The sequence below is a fragment of the Magnolia sinica genome, chromosome 9, assembly GCF_029962835.1.
Source record: "Magnolia sinica isolate HGM2019 chromosome 9, MsV1, whole genome shotgun sequence".
Classification (NCBI taxonomy): Eukaryota; Viridiplantae; Streptophyta; class Magnoliopsida; order Magnoliales; family Magnoliaceae; genus Magnolia; species Magnolia sinica.
In genome coordinates this window covers 59901325-59923358 of record NC_080581.1, presented here as the reverse complement: position 1 = coordinate 59923358, position 22034 = coordinate 59901325, and the positions used below count along the sequence as shown (strand labels likewise).

Genomic DNA, 22034 nt, shown 5'->3' with positions numbered 1-22034 from the left:
ATATACCCCAAAAGTCGCGCCATGTGCACACCCTATTACTTGGAGACGAAGTAATAAAAAATAATAACTAATAAAAGCAATCTAAACCGTCCATGATATTCCTAATAACAATAATAAGCAAAACCCAAAGTACTAGATCAATTAGAATAGTGGGCCACGATCATGAGAACCCATGGTGGGATTCACATGACTATCGGGTTCACTCCAACAAACCAAAACACAGTCCCCTAATTAGGAGGCCCTCCCTGGACGTCGTCATCAATCCAGATCGATGGTGGGGCCATCCTCCTCCTTGCGTACGTGCATAGGGGGGCGTGCATGTGCCGTAATGTCCCCATCAACTCTCCCCGGTGGCGAAAATTTCGTCACTGGCGAAACAAAACTCCTGAACCGCTCCAAGATGTTAGGATCAAGTCTCTAAAGCTCCTCCTCAGTGAGCCACGTACTGTCTGAAACTGGGTGTGACTGCCACTTAACCAGGTACTTTTGAAATCCGTTGTCCGACGTAGATATTATCTTATGGTCCAGAATATCCTATCTCCTCTCTGGGTGTGGGAAGGGTAGGTATAGGAGGTAAAGGCTGGGAAAATGCGTCGGTACGGGTAGGTATGGGAGGTAGAGGCTGAAACGATGGGTCGAAAAGAGTAGGTATGGGAGGTAGAGGCTGGTAAGATGGGTCGGAAAAGGGCCATGGATCAAGGGAAAAGTCTGAGGAATCAGGATGGTTGGGCAAAAGGCTGGACAATGCATCAGTGACCCCCTGAAATGCAACTAGATCCTCCACATTAAATGTGGAACTAATTCCCATAGAGGGTGGAAGATCTACCACATACGCATTAAGACCGTTTCGTTTTATAGTTTTGAATCATCCAACGCTACGCGCGTGTAATTTATGAGCGGCTCCCTGAGGATACCGCTCTGGCATGATGCAGACCATCACAGAGTCCCTTACATTGAATTCCTTGAAATGTTTATGTTGGTCTGCAGAAAGTGTGTAATGTTCATTACCAGTCATGATCTTTTGCCTGATTTCTTGATGCCATAAATAAATGTAATGCGCAAAAGACTTTGCAGACTTTGACAGCCTATGGGACAAGATCAATAAGTTTCCAAGGTTTATAACCAGTAACGACTTCAAAAGAACTTAAGACCTGTGGACCTATCAACAGAACTATTAAACACAAACTTGGCTATAGGTAGTATGATGTCCCACGTCCTAGTGTGTTATATATCCCTCATAGGGAGAAACTCATCTGGTAGATCATCAGGAAAGATATCACGAAACTCATTCACTACTAGAATGGCCTCAGTGGGTAACTCTACACTAGACTCTGGTACACTCTCTCTAGCCACAAGCCGTACATGTCGTACCACTTAAAAAGGTACTCCACGTCTGCCAACCAATCTTGAAAAGCTTTAGGGTCCAAGTGGCCATCAAACTTTGGGGCATCTACTCTAACTCCTTTAAGAAGTTGCGCATCGGGGTCATAGTAGTCTTGATGTCCCTCACAAGGTGGGTGCACGAGTGCGCGCCCATAACCAATTCATTGGCCACATTCATTCCTTGGTCTATCCTCCTAACCACCTACCTAAGATCAGTGTTTCCATTGTCGACGAAAAATCGATAATATCACCGATATTATCGGTGTCGCTGGACCGGCGACACCAAAACACCAAAAATTCGTTTCTCTTCCTAATGTCAACGAAATATCGGCGATATTTTCGATTTTATCGGGAAAAAAATAATTATCAGCGACAACTCTCCCTATTATTTTTTAAAAAAAAAAAAAACAAATATAGAAAAAAAAATCTCTTACCATTTTTTTCTCAAAATCTGCTCGCGGGAGTGGCTTTCGGATGGATTTGGTGGGCCAATCACGGTTGATAGCGCCGGATTTTCAGAGGTAAGAAATTTCTTCTTTTTTTTTTCTTTGAAAAGAATAGGTTGGGAAGAAACCCAATTTCGGCGAGGTTGGAGGGGATTTGGGTGGGGATTTGAAAAGGAGAGAAATTTGGGGAAAGATATTCGGAATTTTTTTTTAGGCGGAAGAAACGATGGAAGCTTTTCGTGGAAGAGGAGAAGAAAGGGGCGCGGATTAGCTACTGACAGGTTGAGTAGCGAGACTAGCTACTGAAGTGACGTCACCAAGTTCCGTGGACCCCATCATGATGTATGTTTTGTATCCACGCCTTCCATCCATTTGGAGAGATCATTTTAGGGCAATATCCAAAGAATGAGTTAAATCCAAAGATCCAGTGGGCCCCAGCACAGAAAACTGTGGGAACAGTGACTTCCACCATTAAAAACTTTTAAAGGCCAAAAAAGGTTTAGATCAAGCTGATATTTATGTTTTCCCTTATTTCAGGTATTTTTTAACTTTTGAACGGGTTGGATTTCAAATAAACATTATGGTAGGCCGTAGGATAGTTTCAACGGTGGGAATCACTCTCCCCACTGCTTTCTGTGGTGGGGTCCATTACAGATTTTTATCTCCCTCATTCCTTGGCTCATGCCCTAAAATGATATCTCAAAATGGATGGACGGTGTGGATACAACACATACATCATAGTGGGGCCCACATAACTTGCTGACGTCACTTCAGTAGCGGACTCGCTGTTCAACCGGTCAGTATGTAATCCGCGTCCAGACGAAAGGAGTGGACTACCAGCGTGGGTACGTGTCATCCGACGACGAGAGCTGGAGCTCCTCGAGCTCCGAGTTGTACGAACGGTTCAAAGGTTATCAAAGTTAATGGGCCCCAAAATGATGTATTTATTACATCCATACCGTTCATTCATTTTTCAAAACCATTTTAGAGCATGAATCAAAAAATAAATCATAGCCAAATCTCAAATGAACCACACCAGAAATAGCAGTGGGTAATGATTTTCACCGTTAAAACATTTGTAGGGCCACCATAAAGTTTATTTTCAATTCAATCTTTTCATAAGGTCAAAAATACCTGGAATAAGAGGAAAAACACATATAATATTGATCCAAAACTTATGTGACCCCAAAAAAGGTTTCAATGGTATACGTTCAATCCCCCACTGCTTTTTGCGGTGTGGTCCACTTGATCTTTATATCTATCTTATTTTTCAGCTCAAGCCTTAATACGAGCTCATAAAATGAATGGATGGTTTGGATATAACACATACCTCATGATGGGACCCACAAAACTTGCTAACGTCAATACACCCCGATGCTTGGTACACCAGCCAAGACGAAAGCTCCCTTCGGTGCAATTAGGGGGCTTTACGAACAGTGGTGTGTCTCTCACGGCGGGGCCCACATTGATGTATTTATTTTTTATACACGCTGTCCATAGGTTTTTTCAGATTATTATAAGACACTAGCCCAAAAAAAGAAGCAGATCGATATCTAAGCTGGGCCATATTTTAAGAAAGAGTGGTGGTTGAACCTCCACCATTAAAAACTTCTCTAAGCCTACATTAATATTTTTATGTTTTTGTAATGTTTATTTGTCATCCAACCCTTTGATAAGGTCTTGTAAACCTTTATATAGAAAAGAACAAATATTAGGTTGCTCCAAAACTTTTGTAATCCATGAGAAGGTTTTAATGGTCTATCACCACTGTTTCTTATGTAAAGGTCGTCCACCAAAGATTTGAATCTGCTTCATTTTTTAGATTATACTCTAAATTGATTTTTAAAAATAGATGAACAAGATGGATATACAATAAATATATCAAGGTGGGCCCTACCATAAGTGTTGTACTGTCTTATTGAAGGCTAAGGTTGCACATAATCCACTTTACTCCCTTGCACCACTAAGTGGGTGAGAGGGGCCTATTACTTATTTATTAATTATTATTATTATTATTATTAGTTTCAATTCATCCCAGTAGGAATGGGACCATGAACTGTTTGAATGTATATAAACATCATGATGGACCAAGGAGGTTTATTTGTCATCCAAGTTGAAACCTTCCTAAGAGCTATGGCCCACAGTGGTATTTATTTGTCATCCAAGTTGTTCATAAGATCACACAAAGACTGATGAAGTTAAAATACAAAAATGACATGGATCCAAAACTTTTGTGGCCCCTAATGATTTTTCAATGGTAGGCATGTTCAATTCACATTATTTCCTATGGTGTGGTCCATTTGAGCATTGGATATGCTTCATCTTTGGGATCAAGCCTTAAAATTATCTTGTAAAATGGATGGATGGGGTGGATAAAATACATAAATCACAATGGGCCCCACGTAGTTGATTCAGTATGATAAGCATACTGATTTATATGGTGCACATGTGTCACTTGTTTGTATCTTTGGATTGATGGGTCGATGCTCTGTGGGGCCATCATAATGATAAATATTTTATCAATGTCGTCCATTTATTTTGATAGATAATTTTAAGGCATGAGTCCAAAATGAGAAAGATTTGCATCTCAGGTGGACCACACTAAGGGAAACAGTGGTGATTAAATGCCCACCATTAAAAACAGTGGTATGGCCCACCACCAGATTTTTGGATTTGGCAAACTTTTAGAACATTATCCTATTGTGGCCTTTCAAAACAGATGGTAGGAGTGGATTTGTGACGTACATCTCTATCATGCAAAAAACCACACTGATTGGATAATCCAATCCATCCTTGATTTGGCATCTTTGAGTTCATTCACTTTTACATGTCTTAATTACTGTATGCCAACTTCATTGGTAATATATAAACTCATTTTAGTTGTTATTAAAGTGATTTTTTATGGCATTGTATGCTTTTTTTGTCCCATTAAATGAAAACTTATTATGTAATGTATTTTTTTTGCAAATTTTTTATTCCTGAATTTGTAAATATGTGTATTCATGAATGTCCTAAAGTTTCACTGAAAAATTCCATCATTTTCTCCATGTTTCCCCATTTTTTCTTGCATTTCCGGTTATCGGCGATATTATCAGCGATAACGATATTATATCTTTATTTCTGGCCAGCGAAACTTGTAGCGATACCGACAACTCGAACACTGCCTGAGATTAGGCATCTTCCTCAATGGTGGGGTTTGCCCTGGCAGAGGTCTTTAGTTGGATAATGCGCACATCAAGCTGTTCAAAGCGTTGGTCCATACGTTGTTCCAAGCACCTACCCAAAGATTCAAACTGTTGGGTCAGCTTATTCATTGACTCTTGCAATTGCTCCATGTTTAGTATACGATACAAGCTAAAACCACGACCCGTACGTGTGGGCATACAACTACTAACTCAATCTAAAGACCTTCTACTATGACTATATGCGCCTAGATAGGACTAAATGCTCCTATAGGACTCTATATGGAGAAAATGACACAATACTACTCAATTTCCAACAACCTATTTGCCCAAAAAAATCTGTCAACAGAAAATCCAGCAAAGAGATATGCGGATTTTCTGATAGCAAAAAATTCAGCAGCCTATATCAGAAATTATGGACCTCTAAACAGCTCTATATGATGATACTTGATGCATAATGGACACAAATAAACTAAACCCTAAACATGCAATGCATTCCCCTACAAGAACCCTAAGCTCTAATACCAAATTTAATGCAAGACATGGAAATTAAACATGATGTGCAAGATTTTTAGGCTTAAGATCACACTAGTTCAGAAACAATTACACAAAATTCCACATCCCATATAAAGTCAAGCACTCAATCAATAGGAATCTTATGCGGATCCAAGCCTGCACATGCTAAGGCCAGATCAATCAAAATTATAAAACAAACAACAATCAAAGAGGGTAAATTCATCCACACATGCACAGAAATAATTCCTCAATCCAAGGGGTTCACAGATTTGTGCATGGTGCTCCGCCGAAGTTTCAGCCTATATCAGATTCTGAAAATCTACTGTAGAGAGAAAAACGCCTGCAAATATTGATGGATTTGCAGATGGAATGCTTGTAGGAGAAGAGAAATATGGATGGAAGAAGGTGGGGGCGAATCAGGATAGGTGTGGCTTCGCACCACAGTAATCATCCCTTCGAGGAAGGGAGAGTTTCGTACCCAATTGAATCTCCACAACTCAGAAATTTAGAGCAGAAAAACGCAGCAATTTTATTAATCTTCATTCAGAAAAAAAAAAAAAAAAAAAAGACTACAAGGGGTGCCTATTTATAATAAAACCATATACCAAAAAACTCGCGACATGTGCGCAATCTATTACTTGGAGATGAAGTAATAAAAATAAAAAAAATAAAAAAACAACTAATCAAAGCAGTCTAAACCGTCTATGATATTCCTAATAATAATAATAAGCAAAACCCAAAGTACTAGATCAATTAGAATAGTGGGCCACGATCATGAGAACCCATGGTGGGATTTACATGACTATCGGGTCCACTCCAACGAACTAAAACGCAGTCCTCTAACTAGGAGGCCCTCTCTAGACGTCGTCATCAATCCAGATCGATGGTGGGGCCTTCCTCCTCCTTGCGTACGTGTGTAGGGGGGCATGCATGTGCGCGTGATGTCCCCATCAGATATTTTCAACAATGCCCAAAGAACCTAAAATTTAGATCTGGATGTGCCCTTGAATATGTGATTGTTAGACTCTTGTCAAACATGACAAGCAACAATAGGGAATGGGAGCTTGCCCAGCAGTTCGCCCATAGGAGATGAGGAGTTAACGGCAATGAATTTTGTCAAATCAGACACAAGATCACCAGCATAAGCAAGAGATGGCCCAAACTTTTTATGGATTTCTCTCCAAATCCACGAAGAAAATTTGCATTAGATAAATAGGTGATTGCAAGTCTCCACATTAGAATTACAAAAGGTACACTTATCATCCTGGATGATACCCATTCTCTTGAGGAGAGGGTTTTCAACCTGAGTTTGTCCTACATAATGAACCAATCAGTGATGGAGTGCTTCGGAATCCTTCCCTCAAACCATATCAACTCAGTGTTTGGGACCAACACATGATGATGCCTACATATTTCAATCGCTGAAGAGAGAGTGAAGTTTCCTTGATAATTTGCAGTCCAAATGGTTTCTTCTGGGATATCCAACAGATGGACAGTTTGAATTTCATTCCATATCCACATTTGAGTGACTGAGATAATGGAGGAAGGTTCCAAGAGCAATTCTGTATAAGGTCTAATACTTTTAAGTTCAGCTCTTTAACAAAGTCATAAGCAGCCCCCAAACTAAGACCATCACTGAGTCTCCCTCTAGGCAACCAAGGGTCAAACAAAAAGAAGCTTGCTTGCCATATCCTTCAAGGTGATGGATGTGAGGTTTGGCAATGTCTCCGGCTACAAGAATACTTCATCCAGGCCCAAGAGGAGTTTGAGGTGACTTTGATATCCCACATATTCTTGTTTCTGATGATTTGCAATAATCCAATTTTGCACATAGGCTTTTTTTACTTTTTGTGAAAGGTGACTACTTTTATTAAAAAGCCCCCCAAGCAAAAGCTTAGGGTGGAAAAGCACATAGGCTTTGATCACCCGTCATTAACATATACAAGGTAATGGTTGTATTCTTTTGATATGCCTATCATCATTTTATGGGAATCCACGTCCAGGTGTAATTGATAAACCATTGATAGTGCCACTATGCTGGGCGAGCCTATCAATGAGACAACTTGGCCAGTTACCAAATAGGCCCTAAGCTAATGGTTAGTGTCCATAGGTATGTCAAGAGCTTGGTCCCTACCTTGCCAATCTCAAGAAGAAGATCAAGGATGTATTCCTTTTGGAATATAAAAAATCCATTTCAATTGAGTGAACCACTTCAATTCCCAACAAGTATTTCAAGTCCCCAAGGCCTTCTAATTCCAAACACTTTACCAAGAAGTACTTAAAATTCGTAATTGACTTCCCTCATAAGTCATAACCCAACCAAACTATCTCACCTACATCTTTAAGGCGTATACTTCCTTATTCCCAGTGCCTAACAATTAGAAAGAGAGTAAGAGGGAGGACAGTGGTACAAACAGCGACCCTTTAGCGAATCCTGTCAAGTCAGAAAAAATAAAATAAAATAAAATAAGGGGCAGCGTCTGCTGCCACTAACATGCCACTTACCAATGTATCTCAGAAAAAAATAAAATAAAATAAATACTAAGGCCAGTTACCACAAAATCCCCAACAAAGAAATTAAAATCCCATAACACTTGAATAAGCCACAAGCAACATAACATTCAAACATCCTACAAAAACTGAATCAGTCAAATCAATCACAATAATAATAAAAATGCAACTTACAAAATCAAATTTCATTAACCCACATTTGAATCATTAGAAAAGACCAGCAAATGGAATCGAATTAAGCACCACCAAAAGAAAAGAAAAGACGGGAAAAAATATATATATACTTCAAATATCAACATCCAATAACATATCCACATTTGAATCATCACAAAAAAGAAAAATGAAATCAAACTAAATACAATTAAATAAACACCCACTTATAAAATTGAAATCTTACAACCCACACTTCCATCATCATATGGGATCAAATTCAATACCATGAAAGAATACTCAATTGAGAAAATCAAGATCCCACAACATTAAAGTGGCTCACATACCACATTTGAATCATCACAAGAAAGACACATGGAATATGGTTAAATAAGAAGAAAACCCACATACCAAATCAAAAACCCATAGCATTTGAATGACCAATACCATCTAAAATCCCATGCATACATCAAACCGACAAGACCCACAAAAACTCAATCAAAATAAAATAAGATTGGGGAAAGAAGAAAGACAAACCGAATTGCCGGTTGTGTACAAGAATCCCAAGCATATCGAGAAAGTGAAATGCTAAACAACAACAACAACAAGAACAACGAATAAGAATTCCCTTTGTGACGATGAAAAAATTAAAAAAAAGGAAAATCGATCGGTCTAAAAGCGCCTGATGTGGTTAGACGAAAGGGCGGAGTTACAACGCACTCAATTCTACCATTTTTTTTAAACAAAAGAAAACGCAAAGACAGTAATTATAGGGACGCGGTTTGGCTGGTGACCCAACACCAGGAAGCTAGCTGATGTCAAAGTTCTGTGGGCCCCACCATAATGTATGTGTTTTATCCACGCTAATTCATACATTTTTCATCATATCTTATAGCATAACCCCAAAAATGGGGTAGATCCAAATCACGGGTGGACCACACCAAGGGAAGAAAGTATTAAAAACCTCCTAAGGCTCACTGTAATATTTATTTACCATCCAACTTGTTGATAAGGTCACACGGACCGGGATGAAGGGAAAACAAAAATATAATCTAGATCCAAAACTTATGTAGCTCTCAAAAAATTCAACGGTAAGCATTCAATCACCACTTTTCCTGTGGTGTGGTCCACCTAAGATTTGGATCTGCCTCAGTTTTTTCTTATATGTCCTAAAATGAGCTGTAAAAATGGATGGACGAAGTGGATAAAACTCATACATCATGGCAGGGCCCACAGAGCTTTGACATCAGCTAGCTGGGTCACTAGCCAAACCGCGTCGGGTGTTAGAAGAAGTGTATAGTTTTTAAGCCGCGGGATTTGGTGCGTGGGCTTGGGTGATCCTGGATTTACCAGGTGGATGGGAGCCTTGACTGTGTGGATCAAAGTGATATATTTTCCTTAAATCCACACCGTCCAACTATTTTGAAAGATCATTTTAGGATATGATTCCAAAATAAGCTGACCCAAATGTTAGGTAGAACACACCACCGGAAATAGTCTTGATTGAATCGCCACCATTGAAAACTTTATGGATTTCACCGCATTGTTTATTTGTCATCCAACTTGTTGATAAGGTCAAAAGACATTGACGAAGAAACCAAACAAATTTCATCTTAATCCAAATCTTTTGTAGCCCACAAAAGTTTTTAATGGTCAATTACCATTGTTTCCCATACCATTGTCCATCTGGGATTTGAATCTGCTTCACTTTTTGGATCATACACTAAAATGATCTTTCAGTACGGATGGATGGAGTGGATTTAGTCAGATACGTCAAGGTGGGCCCCTAGTCAGGGGTCCCACCCACCTCGGTGGAACTGGGGATGCACCGAAGCCACGCCCCGATTTGGTGCAAAACGGGTGCATGGTTCGGTGATCCAGACCGTTCATCTGATGGGACCCAGTGCCCACGGGGGATGCTTGCAAATCCCCGGATTAAGAGAAATTAACAATTCAATCAGCAAGTATGTAGACGGTTAAGTAAAAGGTAGGGCAACAGTCTATACAATTCTCGGAAAATGCATGATAGAACATACTGAGGGCAGTGAGTGGACTCGGATTGCGTAGTTGACGACTCACTAGTGTGTTGGCGTGGCCAAGTTACGTGAGCTGCACAATGATGTATGTATTATATTCATACCGTTCATCCATTTTCTAAGATCATCTTAGGGTATGAACCCAAAAATGAGGTACATCGAAAGTTCAAGTGGACCACAATATAGAAAATAATATGAATTTATCACCTACCATTGAAAATTTGCCGCGGGCTACAAAAGTTTGGGATCCTGCCAATATTTATGTTTTCCTCCTTTATATAATCATGTGTGAAGTTACGGACAAGTTAGGTGGCAAATAAACATCACGATGGGCTTTCGGAATGGTTCAATGGTGGCTGTCATAGTCCGATTACTTTTACTTTTGTGGTGTGATCCACTTGAACTTTTGATAGTAGTCACTCTTAGCTCACATAGTGCTCATTTTTAGGCTCACATGGTACGGTCCATTTACGTTTTGGATATGCCATGCTATAAAATGAGCATCATAAATGGATGAACGAAGTGGACTTATATATATATATATATATATATATATATATATATATATGGAAAAGGTTTTACGTAGTAAGCTCGTGGGAACTTCTCATGAAGTTGAGCTGTGTGGGCCCCACTGTGATGCGTGTCGACCATCAACACCATGCATTTGATAAGTCCCCTTTAAATTATGGGATATCCCAAAAATCAGCCGTATACGGAACTCAGGTGGGTCATATTATCTAAAATCATGTGAAGACATGCCTAAAACATATAAAAGCACTTGGTGGGGCCCACATGAAATTTGGATGCATCTGAAACTTGGTCTGACCCCTCATCCAAGTGTGACACACATAATGGATGGGCTGGATTTGTGAACCATATCTCGGTGGTTGGTGGTCCCAACAAATGATTATGAATGTTTTAATGGATATATATAGGGAAAAGGTTCTATGTGGTCGAGCCCATGGGAACTTCCCATGAGGTCGAGTTGTGTGAGCCCCATTATGATGTGTGTCGAATATCTACCCCATTAGTTGGATGCACCTGTAATGACCCGAAAAATTTTATGCCAAGACCCAAGTACTACCTCTATTTTTTCCTTAGAAGCTATTTGTGGGTAATTAACGCAAATGATTTTAAATTTCATATCACTTTAATTGATCTACAATTAATCATCGAAATGTTACTATTTACTCAAAATTCAGAATTACCTAAACCAATTATCTTGGAAATTTTTAAACTTTCAGATCTGACTGGATCGACTCAATGCCGATAATAATGGAAATATCGGTCACCTTTAAGGGCTACATCACATTAAATCAAGTAGAAGATCATGGAATATTTAATAAGTCAAGGAAATAGAACGTAAAATTAAATGGATTCCATACATCAAAATCCCATCTATACATCAAATTTAAGACCCCAAAACGTGCAATAACGAATTTGGCAGATAAGGAAAGATGGCCTTGGCATGTCAAATGCATTGTCCCGACGATTGAAATGTAACAACAAAATGGGAGCAAGAATTCACCTTGATCCGATGATATAAAATGAAAATCACTCGATCCATGGCGTGATTAAGTCCAAGGCCGGGTAAAAGCCCAATCCCTTTTTAACAAAGAGGCGTATGGAATAACTAAGAACCTTTGCCTGGGTTAATTTCATCAATTAGCCTATAATTCTTGAAACCTTCACCTTTTGCCATGATTTCCACATTACTTTTATAGATCTAAGATAGAGCAAAAATGGAAAAGTGGAAATACTGTGGATTCTTCAGGAAAATTCTAAACCTTCAGTTTGAAAATTTTTTGACGATTCTAAGTTCATCCTTGGGTAAGTTAACCTAACCCTAACTTTTGTTAGAGCTTAGACTAGACGTGGTGTTGTTGAATTTACTTTCCAAAACTTATGTAGCTCTCAAAAAATTCAACGGTAAGCATTCAATCACCACTTTTCCTATAGTGTGGTCCACCTAAGATTTGGATCTGCCTCGGTTTTTTCTTATATACCCTAAAATGTGCTGTAAAAATGGATGGACGAAGTGGATAAAACTCATACATCATGGCAGGGCCCACAGAGCTTTGACATCAGCTAGCTGGGTCACTAGCCAAACCGCGTCGGGTGTTGGAAGAAGTGTATGGTTTCTAAGCCGAGGGATTTTGTGCGTGGCCTTGGGTGATCCTGGAGTTACCAGGTGGATGGGAGCCTTGATTGTGTGGATCAAAGTGATATATTTTCCTTAAATCCACACCGTCCAACTATTTTGAAAGATCATTTTAGGATATGATTCTAAAAATTAAGCTGACCTAAATCTTAGGTAGAACACACCACCGGAAATAGTCTTGATTGAATCGCCACCATTAAAAAATTCATGGATTTCACCGCATTGTTTATTTGTCATCCAACCTGTTGATAAGGTCACAAAGACATTGATGAAGAAACCAAACAAATTTCATCTTGATCCAAATCTTTTGTAACCCACAAAAGTTTTTAATGGTCAATTACCATTGTTTCCCATATCATTGTTCATCTGGCATTTGAATCTGCTTCATTTTTTGGATCATACACTAAAATGATCTTTCAGTACGGATGGATGGAGTGGATTTAGTCGGATCCGTCAAGGTGGCCCCCAGTCAGGGGTCCCACCCACCTCGGTGGAACTCGGGATGCACCGAAGCCACGCCTGGATTTGGTGCAAAACGGGCGCATGGTTCGGTGATCCAGACCGTTCATCTGATGGGACCCAGTGCCCACGTGGGATGCCTGCAAATCCCCGGATTAAGAGAAATTACCACTTCGATCAGCAAGTATGTAGACGGTTAAGTAAAAGGCAGAGCAACAGTCTATACAATTCACGGAAAATGCATGATAGAACATACTGAGGGCAGTGAGTGGACTCGGATTGCGTAGTTGAGGACTCACCAGTGTGTTGACGTGGCAAAGTGACGTGAGCTGCACAATGATGTATGTAGTATGTTCATACCGTTCATCCATTTTTTAAGATCTTCTTAGGATATGAACCCAGAAAGGATGTAGTTCGAAAGTTCAAGTGGACCACAATATAGAAAATAATAAGAATTTATAACCTACCATTGAAAATTTACCGCGGGCTACAAAAGTTTGGGATCCTGCCAATATTTATGTTTTCCTCCTTTATATAATCATGTGTGAAGTTGGGAACAAGTTAGATGGCAAATAAACATCACCATGGGCTTTAGGAATGGTTCAACGGTGGCTCTCATAGTCCTATTACCTTTACTTTTGTGGTGTCATCCACTTGAACTTTTGATCTTAGTCACTTTTTGAGCTCACGTAGTGCTCATTTTTAGGCTCACATGGTATGGTGCATTTAAGTTTTGGATAGGCTCACATGGTGTGGTCCATTTAAGTTTTGGATATGCCATGCTCTAAAATGAGCCGGATAAATGGATGAACGATGTGGATATATATATATATATATATATATATATATATATATATATGTGTGTGTGTGTGTGTGTGTGTGTGTGTGTGTGTGGAAAAGGTTTTATGCGGTCTAGCTCATGGGAACTTCTCATAAAGTCAAGCTGTGTAGGCCCCACCATGATGCGTGTCGACCATCAACACCATGCATGTGATAGGTCCCCTTTAAATTATGGGATATCCAAAAAATCAGCCATATACAGAACTCAGGTGGGTCATATTATAAAAAATCATATGAAGACATGCCTAAAACATATAAAAGCACTTGGTGGGGCCCACATGAAATTTGGATGCATCTGAAACTTGGTCTGACCCCTCATCCAAGTGGGACACACATAATGGATGGGCTGGATTTGTGAACCATATCTTAGTGGTCCAAACAAATGATTATGAATGTTTTAATGAATATATATGGGGAAAAGGTTATATGTAGCCCATGAGAACTTCCCATGAGGTTGAGTTGTGTGAGCCCCACTGTGATGTGTGTCGAACATCTACCCCATTAGTTGGATGCAATATTTCATGGTGGGCCTAGGGCTTAAAAATCAAGTCAATCCGTGACTTGTGTGGGCCACACCACATACAAAAGTTGAGAGGGGTTACTATCCATTAAAACATTCATAATCATTTGTTGGGCCCACCAAGATGTGGTTCACATATCCAGCTCATCCATTATGTGTGTCCCACTTGGATGAAGGGTCAGACCAAGTTTAAGATGCATCCAAATCTCAAGTGGGCCCCACCAAGTGCTTTTATATGCTTTAGGAATATCTTCACATGATTTTAGATGGTATGGCCCACCTGAGTTCCGTATACGGTTGATTTTTGGGATATCCGATAATTTAAAGGGGACCCATCAAATGCATGGTGTTGATGTTCGACATACATCATGGTGGGGCCCCACACAGCTTAACCTCATGGGAAGTTCTCATGAGCTGACCGCATAGAACCTTTTTCCAATATATGTGTGTGTGTGTGTGTGTGACCCATCAAATGCACACGCTCACCATGGCACCTTCTTATGTGGCACCTGTGCACATCTTTGCACATGTGCCATGGGCATGGAATTTGAACGGTCCATGTGGTATGGCACACCTTGAAACTTCATAAGCCCAACTTCCATCCCAATACAAAACTCTGGTGTCCATGGAAAAAGGAAATAATTTCCTTTATTAATTTGCATTTTTCTTTATTATGGCCCACTAGAGTTTTGGATCAGGCTAAAATTTGGGCCAGCATCACTTGGTCCGTTCAGATTCTGTGTCCATGACATATATGCAAAGGTGAGCATGGGGTGCTCGTACTATGAGGTTGACCTCATGGGAACTTCCCATAATGTGGAGTTGTGTGGGCCCCACCATGATGTGTGTCTAACATCAACCCTATAAGTCAATTGCACCATTCCATGGCGGGGCACATGCTTAAAAATCAAGTCTATTTGTTACTTAGGTGTGCCACACCACATACAATAGCTGAGAGGGGTTATCCTCTCATTAAAATATTAATAATCATTTATTGAGCCTACCAAGATGAGGTTCAAAAATCTAGCTCATCCATTATGTGCGTCACACTTGGATGATGGCCCAAATCAAGTTTCAGCTACATCCGAAACTCATGTGAACCTTACAAAGTGCTTTTATACGTTTTAGGCATGTCTTCACATGGTTTTAGATGGATGGCCTATCTGAGTTTCATATACAGCTAAATTTTGGGACACCCTGTAAGCTAAAAGGGACCCGTTAAGTGCATGGTGTTGATGTTTTACACATTATGGTAGGGCCCACACAACTCAACCTCATGGGTAGTTCGTTCCCATTCGGTCAACCTTACATCACCATTTATCCATGTGTGTGTGTGTGTATATATATATATAGAGAGAGAGAGAGAGAGGAATGCTCACATGCGCACCTTCTTACTCAGTCCCCATATACACCTTTGCACGCATGTCGTGACACTGATTTGCATTTTTCTTTGCTATGGCATATTAGGGTTTTGAATTAGGCAAAAATTTGGGCCCATAAATTTTCAAGGGGCACCGTATCATATGAACCATTCAAATTTTGTACCCATGACACATGACACGTGTGCAAAGGTGTGCATGACTGCTCATGTAAGAAGCTGTACGGGTGAGCATTTTATATACACGTGTGTGATGCACGGGGCTCATGAAACTTTGCCCTACTTTGCCGGGTCAAGACACCGCTGGCTCGGTGATGTGCATGAATACGCAATCCGAGTTTGAGGCGGTGACTCTTCATCTATCTCGAGGAGTCAGAGGGTGGATATGCGTACACGCACAGGTAACTGGAAAAAGCTCTCCTCTGGTATCTTTTGACCGCATGACTCGAGTTTGCATAAGGCAACTGTCATATATAAAAAGGAAGCACGCATGGGATGGAGCGGATTAGATTACCCAAGTAACACTTTAGTGGGTGTTACCCTTAACTTGGCCCACCTTAACGATGTTATGTATATCCACACCGTCCATCCCTTTTTCCAAATCAGTTTGGAAGGTATTCCAAAAATTAAGAAGATCCAAATATCAAGTGGACTAAGCCAAAGGAAATAGGAATATCTTGTTAAAAACTTCCTAAGACCCAGAGTAACAACAGTAGTATTGTTTGTTTGTTTTTTTTCCATCCAACGGTTGATAAGGTCAACAAGGCCTAATTAAAGGGAAAATATATGGGAATCATTCAATTAAAAGCATATCTTACGGGTGTTTATGAATAGTTTAATAGAATTATCTTCCGATTGGATGAGATGTGACTTTGCTTCCAATTAAGTTATATATTAGATCAATGTATGAGATATTGTGATAATTATGAGTGGATTACCGGATTCTTAATAATTTATTTTTATTTGTTTGTTTTAAAATCATTTCCTTAAACAGTATATTAAAAAATCAGACAACCTTTTACCTTTAGATTAGTTCTAAGTTATTATAACACCACAGATTTTTTTTGCTAACTTAGAATTCGACGTCCTTATGCATTACTTTTAATTTTTCGATTTGAGTGTATGTCCACGCATGTATTTACGCGTGTTTGGAACCAAAAGGAGTGATGTGGGGTCCAACAAGACCGTCTAAAAGAATGAAAGTTTAAAATTTTCAGAACGTGGGCCAACCCTAATGCCTCACCAATCCGGTCGTACCACCACTAAAAAACTGATTTTCTGGACAGTCTCCCGCAGTGCCACTACCAAAAATGGACAATAGGCAGCAGCGGCGCCACTGCCACCCCTTATTCAACAATTTTCTCCATATTCAGATTTTGATAGTTTTGGTGCACTGATTTCAAAATTTCATATCTATTTTTTTACAATTCCAATTGAGGTAATTCAAAAGCTAAATTGGAGCTTGATGAGTCTAGTTTTATATAAAAATAAAAAAATAAAAAAATAAAAACAAAACAAAAAGAATTTTAAATTTAGGACTTTTTAGAAACTATATTAAAATAATTAGTTTCAGGCAGCTGGTACTCCTAGAATTTTTAGAATTTTTTAAAAAAGGAAAATGGAATAAAATTTGGTGGAAATAAATTAGACTTTATAATGAACTATCATAAAAAAAAATTTTAATAATATAGTAACTAAAAGTACCAAAAACATTACCAGTAATATACCTATTGAAACTGAAAATTTCTGCAACTTCATGTTGCCGCACATATTTTTTCCATCTTAGATTTTTTGTATTCGATATCTTCTTAGGAATTTTTATAATCATATAGGAATCATCATATATGATTAAATTAATATTTTCTATTTTTAGTATACTTTGCTAATTCGGATAGTGTCTAGTATAGTTGAATATAGTCCACACTATGAATTTAACTAATCCCAACCTCAATCATCGTGCATGAGAAATCTTGCTACCCAATTCATCCCAAAAATGTCCAGATTCACCGAATTAAATATAGATCACACGTTAGTGGTCTGCTAGACTCGAAACTATAGAATAACAACTGTCTTACCGAGCTTGACATCCAACCCAGATGTTGAGCCGGGATAATGTCTCGAATCTCTCAACTTGGACTCATCAGGTAAATGCATGTGATGTATGAATATTCCTAAAATCAATCTAAAACTTAAGTTAGTTGCCCATGTCCGGTCTTTATTGAAGTTGTGGTTTTCGGGCCATTAGATTATGACCAAATTTAGGGAAATAATCTAGAGTAATGTCTTACACAAATCTGTATAGTTGTGAGCCCGATCGATGGTCGATGATCGTCGAACTGACTTCTGATCATACCTGTTGATCGACACGTCCAAATCGTGGGCTGATTATGTTTATGCGTAGATCATCACTTATAACACCTCAGTTCCCGAAACCCAAGTACACTAATCATTTTCCAAAAACTCGAGTTTTAACCTTTAAAGATACCCAAATTCCACGTACATTTTTTTTTCTTTTATCAGAGTTAGTAATCTAGCGGAATAGAAGCAAATCAAGTATAAGAGTGTAACGTCTCGAAAAAATCCGTACAAAGACTCGAGTATCACCTTAGACAAAAATCACTAAGGATCGAATCCTTTAGAAATTAGACGAAAATTAATTAAGTACTAAATTGAATTAATTATAGATTAGCTTGAATTGCTTTCTATATGAACTACAAGACCCAAAACCAGTAGAATCGCTAACTCTACATTACCTAAAAACCTAGGATCACACTCAAAACCCAGTTGTTCATAAGAGTACATTGAAACTCCATATCGGACTTGGACCGCCCGTCATAAGTCCGATGACCGCGAAACTATATGGTTATGACCGCCTTACTGGGCTTGACAATCATCACGGGAATCGAGTCCAAATAGTATCTAGAAATGCACAACTTGAGGCCGTAGCGAAGTGTGTGAGAAACGCAAATATCTTTAGAAAACGAACTCAAGTAATTTGAACCATTCGCTTACTGGCCAAATTTAAGGTTTCAGACCGTCAGATTCTGACCCAACTACACCCTTGGAATAAGAAAATTTTTCTACACATGTCAGTGTACTTGTGGCCCTGATCGAGTGACGATGACCATTGAACTGAATTTGGTCCTCCACGGTCGATGCATAATTCCGATCAAATCGAAATCTTAACCTAACATAGATCCATTGTCAGGGAACTTTCTCCAGACCGTATGCAGGTAATGGACCTCCAAATGAGCTCCGTTAGCCCGAAACAGCCACCTCTTTGCTATAACCTAAGTATACCATGGCCCTAGGGCCATTGACATCACTTCTGGGCCTATTTAAAGCCCTAAACCCACCCGTCTCTCATTCCATACGAATTTCTTAAACCCTAGGAGAGAGAAGAGATAAAAGAGGAGGAAAGAGTAAAGAGAAGAGAGAGAGAGTGAGAGATAGTTGCTGGGATTCATTCCCACCACTCCATGTGCCGAATCATCTATCCCGTGTTGCTGCACTATCAAATCCGAATCCATTTTTAGATAAGAAATCCTAACCCTAATCTGTTTTAGGAATCCGAATAGAGGAAACGGTGAAATAGCTAACCTATTTCATAATTTAGGTAGCTGTTGTGCCATAAACAAAGGCGTAGTGTACGAACCGAGTTCATAATCGGTGTATCGGCGAAAGGTGCGGACTATAAATGTTTAGGTTATGGTTTTCAAGGCTTTAAATATCAGTTAATGATTTATGATTGACTTGATTGCAGTCACATGTAATTAGATGCGATGTTTTTTGTGTATTACACATATATATGAACTATGTTGAATATAATGCATTCTATGCATTTGTTGAAATGTTTGAATGGATATGGAATTATGATTTTTGCTTGTCATGATTATTGATTGAGAATACGTGATTTGTGTATGTGTGACAGCTCCTTTGCGAAAGGATTTGCTATGATATATGTTATAACTAATTTATTACATGTATGTTGATATGTGTAGTCTAAGTATTTGATAAAATGTCTGAATGAGAAGTTGCTTGTTGAAATGTATTTAATAAGGGCATTAAGATAGGTTCTCAATTACCGTATCTATAGTTACAGTTTCCTTCATGTAATCTATCTCGCTACTACGTGATTTATGGATGAAATGCATATGTATGATAACATGCGCACTATGTGTTTGTTAAAATGCTCAAATGAGATTTATATTTAAATTGGTTGTCACATGTTGTTTTGACTATCACATATGAATGCCTATTGTATTTAAGTATGATTAGGACTAATACGTAGTCCAGGTACTCAGTAATGGTTCACGATCAGTGGCCGAACTAGTTTCGCCACAATGGATACGTTCGATGAATCCGAGTCGTACGGTGATTAGAGACAGTGGTTAGGCCACGAGGAGTGCGTATGTGCTCCATGTCGATTAATTTAACGTGCGTTCGTACCAGTCGAGCTTCTTAAGTAACCCGATTAGCCTAATGTATGTTCACCATGTATAGACGCTACTGTTTGAATCTAAGGTACCACTTACTAGTGAAAAGCCCATTTAACCTTGGTACCGCGATCTGCCAAGACTCATGAGTCGGGCATGGTGGTATGAGACATCATGGTCGAGCTGTCGGCCTATATTAGCGTAACAAGCCTCCCCATAGTGTCTAGTGAGCAACACAAACTCGTGAGCCGAATACCGTGGTATATGACACTGTATTCGAGCTGTCGGCCTACGCTAAGGTGACGAGCCTTTCTATAGTGACCTCGAGTATAAACTAGGCCTACGCTGAGGTGATGAGCCTCTCCATAAGAACCTCAACTTGCCTATCCACTACTTTTCAATCAGGGGTGATGTTGCCCTATAACTTGCCTATCGTATGTGATTAACTAGGATTGATGACCCTAGATGGATTATTGTTTGGGTAAATGATATAAAGGGAGGTACCTTAGCTTCCCAAATCTGCTGTATGAATAAACTTAATTAAATATTGGCTAACACAACCATGCATCGCATTGCATGTGATTTGGCGAAGAAGCGTATGTGTCCGGAGTAGTGTATGTGCGATCGTGAGATGATGTTGCTGAGGGAGTGCAGGTGAGGGCATGTATCATTATTGCATACCATTCTTGCATTAATAAGATCACTTAGAATATGATTGTTATATTGCCTTAACATTACTGCTTGACTGAATTGATAACATGTTAACCTTTACCTTATAGCTCCACTGAGTTGATCACTCACTCCCACTCTGGGACGGTATTTTAAAACACCAACCAGACTCTGTTGTAGCTGCAGGTGATGGCAAGGCTTACGAGATGAAGCCTGACTTTTATGACGATGAGGAGGAGTTCTCTTACATGCAACTCTCTGGTGGGTTTATGTAGATCTGGAGTTACGTCAACGGGGTTACAGGGATACAGATTAGATGTCATTACATTGTATCATTTTGTAAATTTTGGAACTATACATGTAATTATTTAACCTGGTGACATGTTCATGCTTTGGGGACTTACAACCACTTATATGCTTTATATATTTATCACAGTCTTCCACTTGCATAATCTAATTGTCTTTGGAGTATGATATGCTGATTTAGTGTAATCTCATTCATGTTTAATGCACTAATACGGACAACATTTAATCATCATTATCTATGTTGCATAAGTGATGCAACGGATCTCAGGAGTTGAGCCTTTGCTCGACCCTCAAAATTTGGGGCATTACAAGTTGGTATCTGAGCATGATTTGGATTAAACTGGACCTGTGTTATGGTAACACGACGCACACTGACGTACTTTGACTTAGGAGGGGGCGATGAAATGTAGAAATAGTCGTAGGATTCTAAGTTTCGCCGATGGGCGAAACTGACCGTCGAAATCGGACCCTTATGCATCTATGATCATGCGAGATGATCCCAATTTCCTTCCAGACCCTCAATCAATAGGTTTATACGATAATTCAGCGTATTCCGCACTCAAATGACCCGGAAAGCGTGAATATGCGTGAGATGAAGCTCGAAAACGTCCCAAACGGGCGTAAGGGCCCAAACAACATGAAATAGTGAGACCCAAGGTGGGTCCCGTACATTTTCAGCACCCTAGGAGGGGGATGCCATCGCCCCTGGGGCGAGCCATCACCTAGAGGTCCAGCGGACCGCGATGGAATCCTGCTTACTGGGAGGCCTCCCGGTCCAGGTCCAGTGAGCCGTGGCGGGCTGACCATGTACACACATGTGGGGGCCACGAAATCATGTGGGGCCCCTTATTTCTTACCTTTTTGCTTCATTTCACCCCACATAACTTCTAAACCCTTCCAACCCCTCCAAAACTGTGATTTTTCACCTCAAATCCCCCCTCTATTCTCATATCTTCTTCACTATATACCCATCTCCACCATCTTCCTCAAAAACCCATCTTCTACAATCACCCATCTCCATCATTCTCCTTATTTGAGCAC

At 39.5% G+C, this 22034-nt stretch overlaps 1 protein-coding gene across 1 annotated transcript in view; it reads right to left on the bottom strand.

The window, feature by feature from the left end:
• LOC131255488 (ubiquitin-conjugating enzyme E2-23 kDa-like) overlaps window positions 1–8872 on the bottom strand; it is a 33498-nt gene extending 24626 nt beyond the window's left edge. Inside the window, exon 1 of the mRNA XM_058256231.1 lies at window positions 8726–8872. The gene's annotated coding sequence lies outside the window, so the exon portion shown is untranslated. The remainder of the gene's footprint in view (window positions 1–8725) is intronic.
• Window positions 8873–22034: the final 13162 nt, after the last annotated feature.